General features: G+C 40.1%; 1 long non-coding RNA gene across 11 annotated transcripts in view; it reads left to right on the plus strand.

Moving 5' to 3' along the window:
* LOC116444786 overlaps nt 1-16,548 on the plus strand; it is a 74,731-nt gene extending 58,183 nt beyond the window's left edge. For 6 of the 11 annotated variants that reach the window (XR_004240499.1, XR_004240492.1, XR_004240493.1 and 3 more), the window contains 2 exons: nt 895-6,620; nt 10,718-16,548. This is a non-coding gene — a long non-coding RNA (uncharacterized LOC116444786). The remainder of the gene's footprint in view (nt 1-894; nt 6,621-10,717) is intronic. The other 5 variants (XR_004240497.1, XR_004240498.1, XR_004240500.1 and 2 more) reach the window with 4 other exon arrangements.
* The last annotated feature ends 1,656 nt before the right edge of the window (nt 16,549-18,204 follow it).

Consider the following 18,204-nt stretch of genomic DNA (forward strand, 5'->3'; position numbering starts at 1 on the left):
ACAGTCATAGCGAAAGAGGAATATGACCTGCTCCATACATGAACCAGGAAGTCTGCTCTTTAGGTAGCTGGTGAATTTCAGATGAAAGAGCTGAATACGTTCCTTTTTCCACTTCAAGCTAAAAAACAAAAGTTCAGCCCAAAAGCCAGAGGGGTACAGAATGGGGATAAAGTAGGAGAGTGTCAGTTCTGTGGCCCAGGAGGTCAAAGCACTGCAAGATCATCGCAAGCTGATACTCTAAACCAGATCCAACAAAAGTCTTGCAAGTGCTTATCATTCTATTTAAACATACTCTGAAACATTTTTGCACTTACTCTGCTTCTGACCCACTTTGTAATAGCTCTTTTAGCAATACATTTTCTAGAGAAGAGGCCTTTATATAAGAATTGTTAATTTAACAACCCCTGCCTGGTGCTATAAAAAAGCAAAACTATGTCATTTTACTTTTTCCCTGCCCTTCATGCCTAGTTTTGAGAAATCTCATATCAGAAGGCAAAAAGACTATGTATTTACTCTCTATTTCCGGCTTTTTTTGCTCTGTGAGACACAGCTGCAGTTTTGAGCTTCTAAAGAGAGTCTGAATGTCTCTGTGGATATATTTACACTGTACAGGAGGTACATGCTGTGAAGCACCTCAAGGTGGCTGTTTTCTAGTTCTTCACTTCAAGCATGTGGCTGAAGTGCATGTTGGCTCCCACCTGCCCACGAGTCTCTCCAAGGAGCTGGGTGGAGAGACAGTGAGCATCTGAATCTCTCTGAAGTGTGACCTGGCACGTGTGTGTGCCGGTCGACCTGTCTTTAGCATGGCTGGGGAAACAATGACTCATATTTGTGGGCCTTTGATGAAGACCTTAAGGATGAATGATAATCTCATTGATTACTTTGGCCTTTTAGCAGGAGGATGGAGCTAAGCGGTGGAATTCAGTACGTAAAACACCAACTTGAGAAGACAAGCAATTGAGTTGGCTGGGAGCTTCTGTAGCTGGCATTGCTTCAACAGCTTCTACAACAGGGCAGTTCTTGTTTTTACCTTTCAAGACTGATCTCAAAAATATTGGAGGGAACTTAAGGAGGATCCAAAGCAATGGTTGAAGACCTGGAGGATATACAAAGACTCAAAGGAGCTCAACCTATGCATTAGGTATGTAACAAAGTTAGGAGAGAGTCTGCAAGTTGTGCTCATTGAAGAAGAAAGAATTTGATGATAAAGGGCTTTCTGACCAATAAACACAAGTACAAGACCTAGATGTGATCTGAGGCCTCCCCTAAAAGTCCAGCAGAAAAGAAAGTTGTTCCTAACAGTTCCACTTTGGTCCAACTGAGATGACTGGGGAGGGAACTGTTGCTTCTGCTGAATCCAGTTCAGGCACTGCCTCCAGCAAGATGGGCTCTGGCCGAAGTCCTGCTCTGGCCCTGGTGGCGATGACGCTATTGCATCAAATGCACTGTGCATTAGAGAAGAAGCCAGACAAGACACTACATAGGTGACAAGCCACCTGCAAATTCCTGGGGGATTCTTAAGAGGTCTGGATTGATTTTAGTATCATGAACTGGGCCTGGCAAATAGGTTGGGGTTTTTTTAACCTGTATTAGGATTGAGCAAACAGGAGCTAAAGAAGTAAGGTCTAAAAAGGGAAACAAATTTCATTTTTGCCCTTGGAGAAAGAACTCTTTTTTTTCTTTCCACTTTTGGGTACTCTGATAGTTGAATAGAGTCAGAGGCACAGAAATCCCATGGTACAGCTTGCTCCTACAGGTGTTGGACAAATTTTGGAGCAATAAGGAAATTATTTCTGTTCTCATCATAATTTAGAAGCACTGTTTCAGGTAAAAATGGTTAGAGAATTTAATCTCTCTAGCCAAGCTTAGAATAAAATGCTAAAGAATCTTCTATGACATGCCACTTCAAACTGATAACAGATCCTGCCATCAAAACTGGAGCTGATCAAAACTCAGACAGCAGACTCTGAATGACTTCAGGAACTGCTGGACTTTTACAAGTCTGAAATGACTGAAATTTTTCCTGTAAAGTGAAAAACCCCAGCCACTTGTAGAATATTTTCTCTCCTTTTCTTGAAATTATTAGATTTGGTAATGCATAAGATACATTTAACAGAGTATACACTATAAAGGATTTCTGGAAAAATGAAGGAACTTATAGGAAAATGCTGTCACAAAATCCTTAAAGCAACTCAATAACAGCAGCTCTAGTGATGCATCGTTTTACTTTGCTTATCCTAATGTATGTCAAAGCAGAGTAAAGTTTTGTGTCCTTTGTATTACCTTAAGAAATAATTAATTTGGATGTTAAAAATTAAGAAAATACCCTTTGTTCTGGGGAGGCAGGAATAAGGGATGATTCCCAGACAACACAGATACATTAATTATAATTTTTAATATATATAAAATCAAGGGCCTAAAGTAATGGCCAGAGAGAATCACGAACTATGTATTTAGTCCTTATTAGATGAAAATGAGAAATAATGAAAAAATGCAGAAATCTAGAAATGTTCAATAAGTGGTTTTGTTCTTTTTTAGAGGATGGGGAATGCAACACTGCATTCACATTATCTGTTGATGAAATACTACCCACTATAGCAGTTCTCAAGGCATTTGTATTCAACATATAGAAATGGAAGCTTTTTACTGCTCATTTGTCCTACCTGTCTTGGACTCCTCTGAGGACAGATTAAATCACATTCTGAAAGTCCCTAAACACAGAGGAGATGAATTCCATTCTCTGGGTCAAAGAACATAAATTTCTGTTGTAAAGTGGCATTCCTCACGGCAGCACAGTAAAAAACCCCACAATTGAAAAGGCTGGTCAGCCCCAGCATGCAGTCAGAGGAACAAAGTGACCTGAATGCAAAAAGCGACAAGTAATCTCAGAGTGAATCAGGTAGGGAAAGTTTTTTCTTAAAATTGGGAAAATATTAGTGCTATTTGTCAAGAATATTGCTAAGATACTATCTGGAAAATTTGTTCACTCATGTTTGAGAATTCAAACTTGTGCATGAGTAAAGCAGGCACCTGGATGAAATGGAGAAAATTGCTCTGGTAGAGCAGGCATGAAGGAGCTTGTCTTGTTTATCATAGCCAAAAAAAATGTCTGGGATGTGGTATGCTTGCTTTCTGGAAATACATCAGAGGGCTAAGCACCATGAGAGGAGAAAGATATGTGAACTAACAGCATCTACAGGAAATGGAAGATCGGCAGGTAGATGGATAGATGTATAAATAGATAGTCACTTTCAACATGACTCCTTCCTGTAGCACTTGTATCAGAAGCTCAAAGAGTTGGAAGCTGAAACTAGGAAAAAATTAATTCAAAACCAAACATAAAGTTTTAGTTGTGATGCTAATTGTAGCAATTGATCAGTTTGCAGTGGACTCTGCCTCAGTGGAAACTTTGAAATGAAAATGGCACATTTTCTCTACCTGATACATTTTTGTTCATTCCTAGTACTGCCCTTGAATCAGAACTGATTCATGTACATCCTATGGCTCTTATTTTGCTGTGTGTCAACTAGGTAATTCTCAGAGTGCCTAAAATCTTGTTGCTATTACTCTACATATAAAGCTCCTTTTAAATTGCAACAATAGTGTAAATCAGCTTCATTGGAAATAAAAATGGGGACCTACCCTTTAGTACTTCTGTGAAACAGAAATCCTTTTTTTTTTTTTTCCTGTCTTTAATCTGCCTTCTTGAATGGTTTTATTTCATACATGCTGATAGCTCAGCAGAAGGCTGTTGTTAGCTCACAATAATAGATAGCCTCTAGGTTAACTTCTGGAAGTAACTTTGGAAACTATTTTTCAGGCAATGCTCCAAGAAAAAGAGGCACATGTTGAGGAACTGACATAACTTTTTAACACCACAACCAGCATATTTCTTCATGCAAACCCAGCCAAAACAAGTTGCCAAAATCAATATTGATCTAGTCCTTCATCCAATCAACAAATGCCATTGTTTATAAGATATAACTTTTCTTGGTTAAAGTTCAAAGCAAAATGCCAAGGATTTGCAAAACTATTAAAATGAGAGGATTTAGGTTTCCAGATACTCTGGCTTGATTTCAGTCTCAGTGGGTATTCTGAGCCATCAGAAACTATCCAAAGAACCTCTGCAGTTTTTATATAGAACCTAAGGGTGAAACGAAAGCAAAGAAAACGTGAGTGCATGCACATGTGCATATGTGTGTGATATGTATACACAAAAAAGATACTTTAAAAATATTATACTAAAAAATGGTACTTTGGATTTTTCTGCATCACTGAAATTTAGTTTGAGACTAAGGAAAAATAATTATGCAGTACGATTAAAAGAAATTTGGAAGTTCTCCTGTTTGTTGATAAAATGTCTGGTCTTCCAATCCAACAAAATAAAAATTGTGTTTGGTTCAGAATTCCATGAATGTGGGTTTTATAATTATAAATCCATTGAAACATTGCATAGGCATGGAATTTATTTAACCTTTTCCTTAAGATGTTTCTTTAACAGAACCTGTCAAATATTCCTGAATTTTCCATGGTAATAATATGTCTAGAACTACACAAACCCCGAACAGGAAATGCAAAGGTTTATCTCTCTTAAGAAAAGATTTTCACAACTCCAGTAAAGGGTTATATTCCAGAATCTGGGCTTCATTTTGTGAGACACCCTATAAGATCTTTAGATAATTTATAGACAGATAGGCCATAGGGCAAAAAGCCAAGTTTTCAACGAAACTTCAGGAACCTCAGCAAATGAGACCTTCATATTTCAAAGTTTTCAGTAACAATCTGTTTTCTAATAGCAGTGTCAAGGTGCTGTTTAAATATTACTGCATACTGCTATCTAGCTTTGGCCAGCCATTAGGTAATGGTGAAGCCTCTTGCTTAGATATTGAATAGCAAAATTTGTTTATTTTCATAATCTTTAAATTCCTGGAGACATAGTGTAAGCTGATTTTTAACAGGCTTATATGATACTCTGAGGCTGCTGCTTTGCTTTTTCCTTTAGGATTTTTGGTTTCCTAGTTTGAGGGTGAAGTGGTTGGAGCTGATTATAATTTCCAGAGTTAACTCCTAAAAAACACCGTATGTGCCTATTTGTCAAGAATTCTGGTTATTCATTGCATTGGGTGGAGCTAGTGCTGCTATCTCCCCACTTCTACCATTTCAGTAGCCTGAGACAGTCTCTAAAGCACTCTAGCAGTTCCTTTTTGTGTCTCCACATACTTTATCTTGTGGCACAACAGACAGCAGTGGCTTAAATCCCCTTTCGTGCCATTTTCTTACTGTCTTCTTAAAACTTAAAACTCCTGGTTTTGTAAATAGGCATGGCTCAGATCATGACAAAACTGATGCAAATTGCATTAGTTTCACTTAGATTTTTTTTTAAGTAGTCTCCCTAAAAATGATCATGGTGGATGTAATCCAGTATCTAGTAATCAGGTTGTAAAATGAAAAATTGAGCTTATTAGAGAGTGGGAATTTGGTACAAAAATACAAAAAGACTATTGTCCTTTTTAGGTTTTCTGAGAGTCCTCCAGGTCTTCTTCTATGCAGAAAAAATACGAATTCATGCTATTTAATGATGAACACTGAGAAGATAGGTCTAGTTCTTCCAGACATTGCACCTTATTGTGGTCATGGTTTTGGGTTTCATCACAATTCCAGCACAAACTCTGTGATAGGATATACATTTCAGGTACATTAATGTCACGATTTACAAAAAACCTCAAACATTTTCTCAAAGAAACACCTTTGTCAACCTCACTATTTTTGTGTAGCTCCAAAATGAGCATTCCATTCAGACCTTGGTAAGCAGAAAAATACTTACTTACCCCTAGTCTTTACCTGCAGGCCAATCATCTTTTCTTTATTAGGAGTAACTTGTTTTGGGTTTAGAGGAAGCAAAGATAAGATCTCTTCCTCCTCCATCCTGTCAGCAGAGCCAGGCCTCTGTCCAACACCATATGAGCTTTCCATCAACCTCAGCCCAGAACTTTGCCTGATCCTACAAATACGGAGTAGGGTGTAGTACCATGAAGAGCCCCCAGCAGCATTTTGGATACACCACCACCACCAAGCTTTCAGAGGGGAAGTGGAGCACAAGCTCCCGCTCTGGACCAGTCAGAAGGGGCATTTCACAGCAGGAGGGGCTCTTACAGCCAGATGGGCCTTTTGCTGTAGCTGCTTAAGCTGCCTTGCAGTCTGAGGGGTTTGCACTGTGGGGTCCTCATCTGAAAGTTGCATGCTTGAAGGAGATGAGTTGCTGCTGTCATTTTGCAGCCCTTATGGATGCAAGGTGCTATAAGCCACTTGGAGCTGTGGGACCTGGGAAGCAGTGCTGGACTGGCTACATACCAGAGCATCACTGCACTCACCGGGGGAGGAATTTCATGTTCATCTGCTAATAACCTATTGTGAGTTTGTCTACCTGTTCTTGATTAACTTTTTTTAAGTGAACCCTACATAAATGTTTCACTGTGATGATTGTCACTGTGACTTATAAGACTGCATTGGGTTTGTTTTTTCAGCATTTTAGGTTCAACTATGTCTACACAGCAAAACCAGAAAACCCCACCCTCCTCAGTCGTTGCTTTTTTGAAAATCTTTCCAGATCTTACTTAAAAGTAGGTGTATTGTTCACACTTTTTCTTCTCTCAAATACAGAAGGCCATTCTGGAGTGGACATCCAATGATATGTTTTGTTTTCAAGGAGACGTTTAAAAATATTTGAAATCTATTGCCAGTAAATACTCACACTATTCCCTGCAGAAAAACTTGTTCCCAGAGGTTGCCATAGGTGACATGGAAGTTCAGGAATGATAAATGTTTCTTTTTGCTGATGATTTCACATTTTCTTCTTGCTGCTGACACTTAGACAAAGTTTTATGCTGACATTAGAAAAAAAAATTATTTTCCCTTTCCAGACATTCCTGGCCAAAACATCACTTTTGTGCTTGCTTTAACATTCTTAAGTTCCCAGTTGTCCTAAACAAATTCTTTTTTATTGATCTAATGATTGCTAGCTTCAAATTCTCCCTGATTATTCTTTCACTTTATGCCTTATATCTGTAGCTGTAATAGGAAAGCTGAATTGCTTCATTTTAATACTCTTAGCTATCATCCTTTCTGTCTGCCTAGCTGCACAATAACTTTCATTTGACTTTAGGCAGGTGGCTGCACAAATTCATATGGGTTTTTTTCCAGCCCTTGTGCAACCCAAATTAGCAATACTTTCTTCATGCACAATTCTCAAAAGTACAGTAACCCCATCCGTTTGGTGCCTTTGTTTATGTGTTGTTTTATAGCAATATGGTTACAGTTTCCTCACCGCTCTTATGTTATCAGGCATCTCTGTTTCCCTGATCACATCTAGCATTGACCATCCTCTTGAGTTCTGGGCTTGGTTTCTCTCTTAACATCATACATAATTTCTTCAGTTCTGTACAAAGTCAGTTCAGGCCAAAATCAAGGTTACAATGGCCACAAATGAATATATTTTGACATGGCTGTAACTTTCTAGAACAAACATTCAGTAAAAGCCTTATGAGTTCCAGATTTGCACAGATTTTTAAACACTGCTAATTCAAAACTTTTGAATTTACTTTTATAACACTCAGACAATTAAAAGCAGGCTGGACATCAATGAACAAATCTGGGACTGGTTATGACACCATTGTTGTTAAAACAGTTCTGGCTGTTTGTATTTTGAAGCAAGAAAATTGAAAGTTATTCTGAACAAAACCAATGCTTGTGAATGCTAAACTTTTAAACTCAATTTCACTGCCTTTGGTTTTTCTACCATGGAAAAACATTCCTAAAAAAACATGGCAAAAAAGTCTTCTTGAGTGTCATTATCTGGCTGCCAATCAATAAGTAAGCAAGAAGGGAACACTCTGCAATAACACAGGAAAAGGAGAACAAAACATGCATGCCAAATCCTAACAGATCTGAAAAATTAAAATTTTACCTCAAAAGCCAAAACAGTTGGGGAGAGGCAACAAAAACATTCAGCAGAAAAACCTACTGCACCTCAGTAAGTTGGAAAGATTTGTTCCATCTACTGCTGCCAAGGAGGAGAAGAAAGGACACAGTTTAGCAGGAAATACACACTTGTGCAAGACTTCTGATACTCTTCTTCTTGTTTATCACTTAAATTGATAAGAACCTATACACAGCTGTTCCCAGTGAGCAAATCTCTTACAGTGGTAATATAGACCAAGAAAAATATCTTGGTGTTCATACCTTTACTTCCCAAATAAAAGCCACAGCACAGATACCTGCTAGTTGCTGTTTTCTGGAGTTCTGGATTCCTTGGATTTGCACCAGTAAAGTAACAGTTTGCCTGTTATTGCCTGTTACACGCCAGTGGAACCAGATTTCCCATTCCCATGCTTGTATCTTTGCACATTCAGATGCAGTTGGTACCAGGAAAAATAGTTTGCAGCAACAGAACCTACACTAAACTTTCTGTCCTGCTACTCCAAACACTTTCTAATAGCCTTTATCCTACTGACAATACAGAGATGGACGCACTTGCCAAGAAAACCAAAATATTAAAAAATAACATTTTTTAATACAATAAGTCTCCTAATTTTCAGCCCCACTGTCTCACAGTGCCAAATACCATTCTGCCACACCACACTTCTTTTCTACCTTAACAGTCAAAAGCAATAATACTCCAGCATGTCTTGTTTAAAGCCTTGAAGGTTCAAATATCTGCAAGGTTAAAGGCCCTATTCCTGAGTACTTAGGTGGAGGCAAAATAGACAGCTGAAAGCACATGCAGTGTGATGAAGGTACACTACATAAGAGACTCCCCCCCTTCCCCCACTCCAAAATTCATTTTAATATAAGAACAAGAATTTCTAGAAGAAAACAGTCATCTGAAAACTTCCTCATTTTGCTTTTCTGTTCATGCCACTCTTAGTAGCCATAAGAATGAAGCAATGGCAGTGAGAATTTGTTCAACTTCATGGAGGTATAATACTTGACACAATTTCATTTAAATACACTTCATTTAACACCTTGCCTTAGGGGACAGAGAGAACTATATAAATAACAGGAAGTTTCCTGGTAAAGCAGGAAGCTATTTTTAATTCTTTTCAGAAGCCTTGCAGAGAGATATGGTAGCAGTCATGCTGTGCTCTATTTTTCCTACTCATCTGACCCAGCACAATGGCTGCAGAGGCTTCCTTGTTTGGTAACCATAGCACCCCAGAATCATCTAAACCTATACACTGCTAATTGCAGAAGGTAGATAAACCAGCACTGAAACCAAGGCAATGCTAGATGTTCAGGCAAATGTCAGCTTTGGAGCCTTCTAAAACTGGATTGAGGTGTATCTTTAAATGGTGGTGTAATCCTTAAAGCCCCATGGACTGGGAGCCTGGAAACCCTGGGACGCTCAGCCCGGGTCAACCTGAATTAGCAATGCATCCCCCTCTTTGTCAGGACACATCTGGCAGGCAGGCAAATTTTGGCTTGAGCTGGGGTTGTGAGCTGACTGCTATAAAGATGGAGGCCAAAATAAAGTTAAAAGTCAAAGCTTTCAAGGCTTCCTTGGTCTCAGCTGCAGTAGGATCCCAAATACCCCCTGGCCCCAGGGACAGCTTGGGCAGTGGGGTGTTCTGGAACTGTGGGCTCTAGGACCACAGGCTCTTAGAAACCTCACAGCAATGCCTCTGCCACCCACCAAGACCAGAAAAGAGCACTTCAGGTCTGACAGATTTCAAAGAATCACGGAATGGTTTGAGTTGGAAGGGACCTTAAAAATAATCCAGTTCCAACCCCTCCACCATGGGCATGGACACCTTCCCCTACACCAGGGTTTCTCAAAGCCCCATCCAACCTGGCCTTGAACACTTCCAGGGATGGGGCATCCATAACTCCTCTGGGTAATCTGGTCCAGTGCTCACTCACTACTCTCATGGTATCAAATTTCTTCCTGATATCCAATCTAAACCTACCTCTTCAAGTATAAAGACATTACCCTTTGACCTACCACTACATGCCCTTGTAGAGAGTACCTCTCCAGATTTTTTTTAAGCCCTCTTCAAGTACGGGAAGGTGCTATGAGGTGTCTCCAGAGCCTTCTCTTCTCCAAGCTGAACAACCCCAGCTCTCTCAGCCTGTCTTCATAGGAGAGGTGCTCCAGACCTCTGATCATTTTCATGGCCTCCTCTGGGCTTGCTCCAACAGGACCATGCCCCAGAGCTGGATGCAGTACTCCAGATCAGGTTTCACAAGAGCAGAGTAGAAAAAAATACAGAAACGTTTTCTTACTTTCTTTTTTTAAAAAACTGACTAGCTGACCTCTGAATCAATTCTTCCATCCTGGCCATAGGCACACACTATGTAAGAGGAAAATACAAATGCTTCAGACTGTATCATAATTTCACAGAGTTAGTAAATGTGTGTCTAATATGCCAGAAAATAATTTGCCGTGATGCCATCAATCCTATGACTTTTAATGCTACAACATAAGATAAAAACTCTTCCTACTCATCTTACTTATCTTGCCATGGCCAAGACTGAGATTTTCTTTCTAATAACTGGGTCATCACACATTAACAACTATTTATATATCATGTGTCAGCCGGAAGTGAACTAATAGAAGGACAACAGTCTAAGAACTTGCCTGAACCAGAAACCTGAATGGGTCATTTTGCCTTTGACTTTACTACAACTATAATTAATTCTTTTTCCATGTCACTGTTCAAAGGACCCAAGTAAAGCAGTCCATCGTGGGAACTGAATACAAACTGAGAGCGCTTGTACTCCTGAAACTAAACTGCAAAGTAAGCTGAAGCACAAAGTGTCTACTTTTTAAAGATGATACAGTTGTATCCTTACACTGAGACAATAAAATATGTATATCAAAAACATTACAAAACATCACACTGAAATACAGTGATTCAATTTAAGACCCAGATTAGCAGAAAAAGAAAGCAGATGTAAAACTGCATTCTTGTGGATCTTGCTTGAAGGCCAAATCAATACCCTTATCTCTGAAAGTAGCCAATGTAAGTTTCTCTGAAGGTTTAATATTCTGCTGCTTCTAATTTCCTACCTCTCTAATTTCTGTCTTCACCAAGCTAGTGATCAGCCTGTGAAGAAGGACTGATGCTTCTAAAGTCTCTCCCCAGATGGTAATGTAGCAGTGGAAGCAGATGCAAAGACATTACAGAATGTAGCATCCATCCATTTATTGACTCATCTTTATTCCTTTGGTGCAACATATGAACAACTATGCAAGCAACACTGCCCTAACAAATAGAACAAATAATCAATAGGCAGGAGGAAAGCTGAAGTTCACATGCAACCGTAGTTATTTTTTTCCTCTTTCCACAAAAAACATTTTTTAAACATGGACCAAGCTCATCATTCACATGCAGCATGAACCCCACACTCTTCCCCTTCCCCCATGTGCCTATAAAGCATGAATGTGGTGGGAAAATACTGTGACTGCTTCTTACTGATTACAGTACATTTTTGTGATAAAATGGTTTGGGGGACTATCAGGATGAACTCCAGCTGACTGCTTTCAGTCCAGCAATATTCCATATACTCAGGAACTAACCCTTGAAGCATTTCCTTCTTTCCTTGAGCTCTGCAGGGAGAAACGCTGCCTAGTTATCTGTACATCTTGAGTGCTTCTCTGTATTTCTTTAAAGCAAGACAAAGAGGCATTCAATAGGAATTTGCCTTTATTATATAGCTTCTACTTCTGTTTCTGCCATTGCCACGTATCAGCTCTGTTTTTGTTCCCCAGCCAATTCTTTTCATATTTTCCAGACCATTCAAGTGCCTGTGCCTAGTGCCACAACAAAGTTTAATGAGTAAGTCAGTATTACTTCTTAAGCAAGCAATTAGTTTTGATTCATTCTTTTTTCAGATCTGTAAGGGAAATGGTGAACTAAAGAAACTAGTGGAAAGAAGTTCTTGCTGCCACTACCATGTGCTGGCTCTGAGCCACAGTCTATCTGACATTTGCAGGAGTTGTGAGTGTGAAGTCAAGGCAGATGATGGTTTCTCTGTGATTAACAGTGTTGGTCCACTTTCACTCTTCTCCTGGAAAGAAGTCAGACAGTTCTTTCAGAAGAGCTAAACTCAAAAATCTTCCAAGTCACCCTGCTTTGGGGAACCAGGGTAACCTCAACCAGAATTAGCTCATCCAACCTTTCACCCTACTCTCAAACCTGTAAAAAGTCCACAGATAGGGGTATGTTTGAGAGTCAGGCACCAATGACTGCTGCTATCTGAAGTAGCTCAGACCAGGATTAGGTTTTTTGGATGGAGATTTGAACATGAAAGTCCATTTATTTCAAGGTTATTTTCTTTTCCACTTCTGTTGGTCTGGAATATGAAATTTCTGCACACCAATGTCTGTCCTACTATTGCCAGCCTTTAGGAGAAAACATCTTTGTCCCTCTCACAAGGAAAACACAGCAGAAGATGATAGCTTCCACCAAGTTCTGACGGCACAGCATTTTTTTTTCCTTTTCAGCTGTGGTTTTCCTTTGATATCTCAGCCTACAAGTATTACTTTGTTTTTCCTTGTGTCATTGACAACTTTATGCCTTGCATTTTTGTATTGGAGCATGTGACCTAACAGCCAGAACCTCTGACATGACCTTACGACATATGATTTCCAAGTAGTTATGGAGGGCAGAGGGAAGGAGTGTATGCTATAACCTGTTGGCTACTTCAGCATCTGATAGGTGCTATTTGGTCTTCCCTTCTCTAGGGAAGGGAAAGTAAAACCTAGTAAAACTAGTCCTCAGTGCTAACTTTAGTCCTCAGTGTGTCTCATTTAGATGTCAAAAGCAGATAGCTTTTGTCACTTTTCTACATGCATACAGAAAATAATCCTTCTGTTTTGGTTTTACACCTGGAATCTGATACTGGATGTGAAGTGATTTTATCACTGCCCTACTTCCTCTGTAGCATTCATTGCCATCTCTGTGCTTCTAATGACTAAGATGTCAGAAGAAATGTTGATTCCAGTAACACTGCATCTTCTCACACAGAACTCGTACTAGAGCTCCTTATCTCTGTGACTGCTTGCATTTGAACTTCCTATTTTTCTCTCTGGATGATGCTAATAGAAAGTCTAATATTTATGCAGATATCAAAGTTTTGTTTTTGCTTATGTTGTATCTCTTCAGGCAGAGATAATATTAAGGCCATTATTGTAAAATGAATCAGCATTTTCAAAAACTGCAATCTTCAGTCCCCAAATGCTTAACCTTATGAGAACAGTTTTGTATTAATAGTAAAGGACTCCCAAGGCTTGGGCCTGGACTAGCTGGAATTGTAGTACTTGAGATGCTGATGTAAGTTTGCAATTTTATTTCACTGTAACAAAGTTTCCAGTATCACATGTACATTTGAATGGGTGCAGAATAGTTGAAAGAAGACAGATTTAAACACACTTAATTAGACACAAATTAAACTCTCTTTGGTATCTATTCCCTCTAGTATTTTGTTTCAGAGAAGCTGTGAGCTTTTCTGGCTTAGCTGGCTAAGGAACCATTCTCTCTACTACAGGCAATTCCTAGACTCAGGCAGCTGGAGTCCCAGTCCTCCAGTGCTCATATTTTTTAGTCCCATCATGGAGATTGACCTGAAGATGAGAAATATGCCCAGGTTCCAAACTTTATCTTCTTTTGGCACCAATTTCTATTTGCACCACAAGTCCCTGACTTCACTATCACTGAAAGACCTTTGTCACACAGAACCATAATCACAGCTCCAAGTAGCATTACACATTTTGAACTTGTACAAAGCACAGTATCTTACCATACCTTCCACCTTCTCTCTGGAAACATCTCCTGATGTTGCCTGCTTTGGTTGTAAGGACAGGAGCCATTGCAGGTATTCCTCTGGACTGACTGTAACAAAGTAAAAAGAACAGTGCAGCAACTTTCTAGGAAAGGTTTTTTAAAAAAAGAAGACAAAGCCTATTGACTGGAAATGATCTAAATGTGATTATAGCCACTGCCAGGTCTCTTGGCAGTGTAAGCTGCCAGCTTTCCTTTCCTGTTTTTTTTCCCTCTGATAACATATGTAAACAATCAGTAGTACACATCAGTAGGTTTTTCTTAGTCTTACGCAGGACCTGCACACACACAATACGGGATGGTGAAATCTCCATCAGACATAGGACTTGTTCTGTCATAGGGCAAATTTGCATTTACAGGACATAAAACAGCATGATGGTAATGGAACTATTTGCAATTCGGGGAAACAGATGCTGAGGACAGGGTCAGATGACTGGGAGCTTCTGCCCAAGGCACAGCATGACACGAAAATTGCATGGTCCTGGCTTCTCACACCCATCCCATGGTTCATTCCCATTTGCCCCTCGTAGGCTGACAGAGGCAAAGAGATCATTACTGCAAAAGCCAAGGTTTTGGAGGGTTTAATACAGTCTTCATATTTTTCTCATCCTGGTGCATGGGGCCAACATGATAAAGTTGTCAGGGAGCCCTGAAGCTACTGAACACTGTTGAACTTCACGATGCACATCAGCATTGCTCACAGGTATTGTTTCACATTGTACATGCAGGCACCAGTAGGGACATCAGTATCTCTTCAGAGGGAGTTATTTTTAAATGAAAAGTGAGATTGTGATATAGTCAAATGAATCTCGGGGGGGGGGTGGGGGACGGGTTGGATCTTAAACAATTTTTAAAAATTATATGTATACTTTCAGGTAAGCCTTTCCCACTTTCTCATCTTGTGTTCTTCCATCAGTTCTACACACATTTTTCATTTGGTTGAAACCCTTTAAATGTCTTTATGCTCACCAAACTACCTATTTGGAGCATGGACAGAACTTGATATAAAAAGACAGAAGAGACTAGAAATCACTGGTGAAAACCAAAAATGAAAAAAAAAAGTTTAAAATATGGGCAAAAGTACACCCCAAATCTTTTCCTTCTGAAATGAAATCTCAGGGACAGGGGGATGATGAAACTTGAGCTGGGTAACTAAGCTTTCTGCTTTATAAACTCTGACCTAGGATGCTCTAGGGCAGTTCTAAAACTTATCAGGTTTGATCACTGAAAGACTTCACAAGCACTGGAGTGACCAAAGTATATGTTGTGTTGCCTTTTTTGTTTTCTTCAAGAATGTAAACAACACAGAATTATGCTGTCAAAGTATCCTTGGAGACACTGACCTTGTGAATACTCTTGATTTTAAAGGAAATGCAAATGATGATGTTAAATGAACCCCTGGCTCAAACAGCTGATCCTTTGTTATCCTGAGCTTTTTTTAAGCAGAAGTGGACAATACCAACACGTATATATTACACAATAAGTGAACATACCAACACAGTAGAAAGCTCATTAATATTCCAGATAATTCTCACAGAACTATTAAGCAGGAAAATATGTTTCATTATTAAATGTAATTTGCCAGAATATTTGAAACTGATGTTGGACGGAGAGCAAGGTGAATACATGGTAAAATTATATGCCAAAGTGATAAGTCACGGACAAAATGTGCTGTCCCTGTACAAAGAAAGTAGTTATAAGTCATCCATTGCTTCATCCTCACAGCACCTCTGTATTGCAGACTGGAAAGCAGAGGTATAAAGAAGAGGCTAGAGCATCCAAAAGGACATGTAATGTGTGTTCTCACTACAGAGAGCTTTGAAAATATTCCACCCATAGCTGTAGAGCACACCGACTTTGTAGTTGACTGTAAGCAGCAGGAGATGGGGTATCCACAAGACCATGCTGTCCCATATTCAAGTCCACTTTTGTTGGTCACTGTATCTTGTCACAAACCAGAAAGCCAAGCTATCCACAAGTGCACCTTCACTCCTATTTTAAAACCTGTCAGGCAGCCAGATTTCTGCTGCTTGTACTGGATGGCCTGCTCTGCTCCAGAAGGTAAGAACAAGAAAAAGTCACTAAAAGCTGGGCTGTTTTTATTTCATTTCTTGAGACTGACTCATACTCTCCAATTCCTTGTCCTTAGGGAAGATACAAGGAAATGATGTAATTCTTTTTTTGGCTTATTTTCATGCTTTGGACTTTTTTCGGCTTATTTTCATGCTTTGGACTTTTTTCTTTTCGCATAATTTTGTACTGGGCCTGTTTTTTAATTAATCTGTATGGATTGTGCTAAAGTAAAAGCCTGAGCTGTCTGTCTCTTTATACTCACTTGTAATAGTGATGTAATGGTTAATGGTTGAGGGTAAGAAGTATTGATCTCCATGATACGCCAGGTGACCCATTAATAATTACTAGGGAGTTCTGCAAGCTTTCTTTAGAGATCAAATTTTAAAAGTATGACCAAATTGAAATTTTAAAAGTCTGCTAAAATTTAAAAAAACCATCTATTTGAGAGATGCAGTTGTGGTAATTCCTGCAGCTCTTGCCGTAAACCTGGGGTGGAAGGGGAGATACTTTACATTTTTTGTGTTTCATTAAAAGAAGAAAATCAGAAACACCTTGAAGATGAAGCTCCCAGTGTTTTGGTGTTTTGAACTGAGACCTTATCTCTAAACACTCCTGTGGACAGCCTCCAGTTCAGATTAAAAACTAGATCTGAAGCTATCTGTAGACCATCAGGAAACTTTTGATTTTGCTAAACTGAGGTGGAAAACTTACAAAAGTATCTCCTTATGAGGAGACAAATACACTCATGTTGTTCTAAGACCAGGACTAGAAAGGGAGATAAGGTGCCCAGAGGCAGAGGATGTCCAACAGATGAATATAGGTTTGAGTTCTCTCAGACTCAGGAAGGAGCTGAGCATGACTGTGTCTGAAAGTTTCCTAAACTAGAATGGTATTTCAAGGCATGAGTGAAAAAGAAGATTCTAGAAGCTGGTTTTAATTAGGGTGTGTGTATTGGGTTGACCCTGAGTTGATGGACAGTCTTTAAGACCAATTACGCTTCTCACAATTTACATATTTAAACCGCACAGAAAGGCGGGAGTTCCCCTTTTGTCGGAGCTTGCCTGCTGGAAGGTGGGGGGGGCTCCGAGCCTCCCGGCCCCGTCGGGCCGGGGCCACTGCCCCTTCCCCCCTTTCCCCCTTTCCCAACGCTGCGGCACGGACCCTGGGTCGCTGGGGGGGAACTGTCCCAGAGCCGCAGGCAGCTAAAACCAGCCATGGACTGCTCACAGCTAGACCCATCCAGCGCGGCTTCTGGGGACAGGCGGGTCCCTCTCCTCTCCATGCGGAGCCGGCGGAGCCAGCGGGAGCCGGCAGAGCCTCCTGTCTGCAGCCAGCACACTTCGTGCTGAACTGAAGAAGACACCACACAGCCAGCAGCACAGAGGGAGCGAGGCTTTCTCCACCGTAAAGCCTGAATGAGAACACTCTTCAACATAGCGGCTTCAGAGTCAGAGAGAAAGAGAAGTGAGTCCCGTGGGACGGAGCTGGAAATGGCGACGGGAGAAAAGAGGGCGGTGCCGCGATTCTGGCGTGCAGCTTAAAAACCTTCTTGCATGCCGTGGTAAGAAACTGTAATACCACAAACTGTTTGTCTCTTTAATCCATTTGAAGAACATGGGGGGATGGAGAATCCTCGTGTGGCCTGTGAAGATTATGAAGAGTGCCTATGCCAGGCTATTTAGAAGTAGTAAGAGGCTGTTAGAGACTTGTGGCGAAGAAAAGTCTTTGTGTGCAGGCCAAAAGAACTTATCCTTAAAAAGATTAATAACCCCATGTGATGGCCTATGTTTTGCAGTGTGAAGGAACTGTGAGATTTTTCATGGAAGAGATGTTCTACACACAGCAAATTGTTTGTTTCCGGGCGGGTCTGCTGTTAGTAGCAGTTTGGGAACCACGTGCAACTGAAGGAAAACCTTTTTTTCCTTAAGTATAAGGGAGAGATTTTTCAAGAACTGGAACACTGACTAACATCCCATGTTCTGTTATCCTTGTGTGAGCTAGGTAAAAGGAGAGAAGTGCTGGAAAGGGGGGGGGGGGGGATTTGCTTTAATTTTTTTTTGTTATTTTCTCTTTACTTTTAATTCTATTAGTAATAAAGCTCTTTCATTGTACTGCAACTGTTGAAGGTTTGTGCCTGCTTTGCTTTTCTCCTAATTCTTATCTCACAGAAGGAAAATAAGTAAGTAATGAATATTTTGAACCAAAACCACTACATTTAATTGGTGTTTCTGCCTGGTTTCGAACTCAACCCGCTACAGTGTGACATACCAGGAGTTTGGAGTCACAGCTGACC

The sequence above is a fragment of the Corvus moneduloides genome, chromosome 5 (genome assembly GCF_009650955.1).
Source record: "Corvus moneduloides isolate bCorMon1 chromosome 5, bCorMon1.pri, whole genome shotgun sequence".
NCBI lineage: Eukaryota > Metazoa > Chordata > Aves > Passeriformes > Corvidae > Corvus > Corvus moneduloides.